The sequence below is a fragment of the Bactrocera tryoni genome, unplaced genomic scaffold, assembly GCF_016617805.1.
Source record: "Bactrocera tryoni isolate S06 unplaced genomic scaffold, CSIRO_BtryS06_freeze2 scaffold_925, whole genome shotgun sequence".
NCBI lineage: Eukaryota > Metazoa > Arthropoda > Insecta > Diptera > Tephritidae > Bactrocera > Bactrocera tryoni.
This window is the reverse complement of record NW_024396572.1, coordinates 282,753-287,892: the sequence shown is the minus strand read 5'-3', so window position 1 is coordinate 287,892 and position 5,140 is coordinate 282,753. Positions and strand designations below refer to the sequence as shown.

Genomic DNA, 5,140 nt, shown 5'->3' with positions numbered 1-5,140 from the left:
AGTATGGAGTTGGGAGTAGGTTAGGTTTAGCAGATTAAAGCTCCGCATTCTGGCTTTTAATGCTTCCCCCCACTTAAAAAAAAAAAAAACAAAAAAATCATGTACCAGATCTTGCAAAACAAGTAAAAAGAGAATCGACACACACCTGCGCTTCGTCGATTTCAAAGCTTGTAAAGTTCTCTTTCGACAAACAAAAACAAACTCTATAAGTCACTCATTATTCCCGTCCTGCTATATGGTGCAGCGGCATGGACGATGACAACTTGTGATGAGTCGACAATACGGGTTTTCGAGAGAAAGGTTCTGCGGAAGATTTATGGTCTTTTTCGCATTAGCCACAGCGAATATCGCATTCCATGGAGCGATGACCTGTATGAGAAATAAGACGACATTGACATAGTTCAGCGAATAAAAAGACAGCACCTAATCTGGCTAGGTCATGTTATCCGAATGGACGAAAACACTCCAGCTCTGAAAGTATTCGACGCTGTACCCGCCGGGGGTAGCAGAGGAAGAGGAAAACCTCCACTCCGTTGGGAGGACCAGGTGGAGAAGGACCTGGCTTCGCTTGGAATATTCAATTAGCGCCACGTAGCGAAAAGAAGAAACGACTGGCGCGCTGTTGTTAACTCGGCTATAATCACGTGAGCGGTGTCAAGGCCAGTAAAGAAGAAGATAAACAATCTTATATCAGAATTGGCGAAAGTGTTCAAGGTGCCATACTAAGCAATGGTTCAGACGACGATGCGAAGGGCACCACCACAGTCGTTAATGCCAAACCACCTCCAATATTTGTATTTGCGCGAGCGTAGCAGTAATGCCAGAGAACGTAAATTATAGAGAAGGTCCAACTACGGACAAGCGTGTGAACAGTCAAAAGCTAACAAAATGCGATGTGCGTGTTTCACCACAGCTAACTAAGAAGGAGAAATTGTAACAGTGGCGCGTGAACAGAGCTGAGCATTCATTGAAAATTATGCTCAGAAATATACATATATTGCTATTACAGACGTATGTTAGCCTTTTGCTTATACATTATTTTTAAACGTTTACATGCCATCATATTAATTGATATCATTATCATTTTGCGTATTTTTATGAATACATGCAAAACTGATAATACTCTAATTAAATTATGCTATTTCCAAAACAGTAATTGTAGTTAATGTGCGAAAAAGAGCTAGTTTTTAAATATTTCTTATGTTTGATACTATAATATAATTTCACATATGAATATGTTTGTATATATGTGGAGTACTGATTTATTAATACACGTCTGGGCGACGTGGTAACCAAAATCCAACTGACATGCTTAAAGTGTAAACACAATGGCTACGACAGACTGCAGCGGCACGACAGTGAACTGAAAACGTCGTTGTTCATCTTACTACATGTACATTTTGAGAAGCAACAACAACACAATGGCCGGCATGTACACAAAACAACGCAGTTGTCCATTTTGTATGTACACAATTTCGTTGTGGCCATACTAATACCTTTCACTTTAATGAAATTTTAATATTTTGTTCAAAGTGAAATTTTTTATGCAAAAAATAAGTAAATAGGTCAATATTTTTGCTTTAAATTATCAATTGTTATTACAAATGATATAATAGAACTATAATATAGCTATTTTATGCTTTTATTTGTAAAATAACATCAAGTTTGTTAGAGCTGTGAATCATTTTACATTTTACATATTAGTGGCATCACCACTCTACCTCCTCTTTCTATCTTCCATTCTACTGTCAACTCTACTGTCGTCCTACTGTCGTTGGCAAAAATAGGAGGATATTGAAGTTAGCGAGAACGACAACTGTCGGCCTGCAGTTGTGTAGTCGTGCAGCTGTCAAAATAACACTGCCCATAAGAACGTGTGTATTTTAATATTTGACAGATGTAGTTTGCAGTCTGTCGTAGCCATTGTGTTTACACTTTTAGCTTAGAGTTCAATTTCTTATATGCTTATTTAGGTAACGGTGATCGACAAACATCAGATGATGCTGCTGTCAATATGTAATGCATTATTATGATAGCTTAATTAATGTATGTAAGAAAGAAAGAAGTACTGTAACTCATAGGATAACAATTAGGGTATTCACAAGGTGTCATAGTGCGTCATATCGTCATATTGTCATATTTTTTTATGAGTGTCATATGAACACTGTTGTTGTTTCACATGCAAAATTAAAATATGACTGATACAACACTGCGTGGTATGTTTCTTGAGTTTGCTATTCTATCAGCTGTATTTGTTTACTTTCTTATTATTGACGTTTTAGTGTTTGGAATTAATAAATTAAATAGATTTCGTTATTAATATGGAAGGAAACCACGATATTCAGGTAAATTAAGTTGTTAAGTTAAGAATATAAATGTAATATGAAAATATTTTGATGTTTATGTGGTTGCAAATGATTTTATTGCAGTGTAAACCAAAACGCCGCCGTTTCAACCCGGTACATAAGTGGAATGCGGCAGAAGAAAAAGCGCTTGTGGAGTTCCTAATGGAAAATAGAAGTTTCGAAGTTTGTCATTTTAATTAAAAAAAAAAACAAAACAAAGTCAAATAATTTTTTTTTAAAAGAAACCAACGGCTCAAAGCTTTTATGGTCGTTTCATCGAAGACACGCAGCTGACGGTAGAATGGAAAGTAGTGCGCGCAAAAGTACGCAATATGCGCACTAGTTATAATAAAGCAAAGGAGTGGGAAGGTTCGACAGGCGCAGGAAGTATGGAAGGCGGCACAATAAAAAGTAAATTCTTTTAAGGAAATCTCTTTTTTTTTAATTGTGACCATTATTTTTTTCTATAGATACTTTAAGAAAAATATGTTTTTTCTATGAAGAGTTGGACGATATTTTCGGCAGCAGATTAAATTGTTCTGCAGTAGTGGAAGGCAGTTTGGTGACGCTGTTAGAAAGCGATTCTACAAGTCCATCGGGAGCAGAATGTGTGGAATGTGCGGGCAGTTCAGTTGAAGCTGAAGAATTACAAAGTCCTGCGTTGAACGACAATGTGTGCATTCGAAGGCAGAAAGGAATATATTCCAAAACTGCCTTGTCGGATATTTTGCAGGTTTATGGTGAGATCGCAGAAATAAGGAAGCAAAAGCTTAAGATGGATGTTGCAACAAGGGAAAGGGAAATGGCAATCAAAGAATAAAAATTAGAGTTAAAAGAAAAAGAAATTGAATTAAAAAAAGAGAAATTAATGACAAATTAGAAATTGAAAAAATGAAATTACAAATGCAGGAGAGGTTGGCAATGGAAGAGCTTAGGCTAAAATATAAATAATTTTACAATGCACTACATTTTTAGTTCACTTTTGTTATGAATTTATTTTTATTATTATGTGTTTTTCTATGTCTTAAATGAAGTTTTTATGTTATAAGTTTTGTTGTGATATTAACAGTTAGTGCCTTTTGAAGAATACGAAAATGAAATGATAAATGTACCTTACCCAAAATAAAAGAACCAAAATCAAACATATAGTTGGATTATAATTAAGCAAAATAATCAGGCATTTTTATTAACTTGTATGATTAAAGAACAAATGCATATACATACATATGTGTATAAGTATTAAATATTTTGATTTTGTATATAACGAAGCAAGCAATTTCTCGTATTATTTTCTGATTATAAAGGGAATTGAGGCATCAAAACTTCATTGTTGTTTTCATTATCTATATCGAAACTGATTAACATGTTGTGAAGAATACAACACACCATAATCCAGTCATTGTATTCCTTCTTATTTGACGTTGAAAGCATTATAAATTTAAGTTCTTTAAACTACCGAATTTCTCTTTCAAAAGTCCAAAACAATTCTCAATTCGTGCACGGTATATGGAAAAATACGCGTTGAATAAATCCCTTTCTTTTTTTCTATGTTCAACACTGTTTTGCCGGAAGGGCGTTATTAAATATGGTTTCAGTGGATAGGCACTATCTCCCGCGAACCACTGTGATGTCGACAAGAATCGTTCCGGATGCTTTGCTAGTGAACAATTTGAAAATATTTTTGCGTCATGTACACTGCCTGGGTAACCAATCGTCACCTGTCTTATGCGCAATTTATAGTCACAAATCGCTTGTAGTTTTACAGAATATTGACGTTTACGCGAATAGTAAATTTAATGCTGCATAACTGGTGCTTCAACTAATTTTATTTCGGAACCATCGATGTAACCCACACACCCTGGCATTTCTTTCAAAGTTGCGGACACAATTTCCAGTCTTTCTCTTTCATTGGGCCAGTATAAAAACTCATTTTTTAATCACAATATGGCTGTAAAAATTCGTTGCGTTATATTTTAATAGTGCCTCCATCACCCACATCAAATAAGGAAGCCACTTTGCGAACAGATTGTCCATCGCCGGAAGATCCCAACCGATACAGCACTATTTTGAGTTGCAGTTCGATTGGAAGTTGTGAAGCACTTGAACTTGTCTTAAAAACAGCGTCATTTTTAATTAATTCTAAGATACGTTCGCATTCCTCCGGGCGAACACGAAGCATCTAATTGAATCTGCTATCGTCAAGATTCCTTAGCACATTTCGCTGCCAACTGGAACATTTTGGTAAGCCGAAATGAACGCTTCTTCTGTCGCTCAGCAAACAGCTCATACTGATCAAAAAACTTTCAATAGCTTCGTCTTCTTCGTCACCTGCCAAAGTATAAATATTTGCATTTAATGAAGAAATGTATGCAAATACTCACTTGATTCAACTCCTAATAGAGCCAATGCATGATTTTCACATAAAGAAGCTATAATTTTATTTTTCTGACTTTCTCGTGGCATTTCTGTCTTCTTAATTTTTCACTATCAGCTGATTAAGTGTAGAAATATGACATACAACAGTTAAGGGTGCTCACAAGTGTCGTATTTTTTAAGAATATTAAAATATGACATAAGACATACAACAAAGCTTGTGAATTGCCTAAATGTAAAGTAGAATGTAGGATAACTTAACCTTTAGTTGTACTAACATAAATGAACTTAGTATTGACCTATCAATGCATGAATTAAATATTTTAAAGATATGTTTAATGTGGGTGTCGCCACATATCTCCCCTGCGGGAAAAAAGAAAATTAGCAGGATTTTTTTTTGAATTATGAAGACATTTTGAAGA

General features: G+C 35.1%; 2 pseudogenes; one reads left to right on the top strand and one right to left on the bottom strand.

Moving 5' to 3' along the window:
• Positions 1-2,321: 2,321 nt before the first annotated feature.
• LOC120782055 lies at positions 2,322-3,103 on the top strand (annotated as a pseudogene).
• Positions 3,104-4,271: 1,168 nt separating this feature from the next.
• LOC120782064 lies at positions 4,272-4,873 on the bottom strand (annotated as a pseudogene).
• Positions 4,874-5,140: the final 267 nt, after the last annotated feature.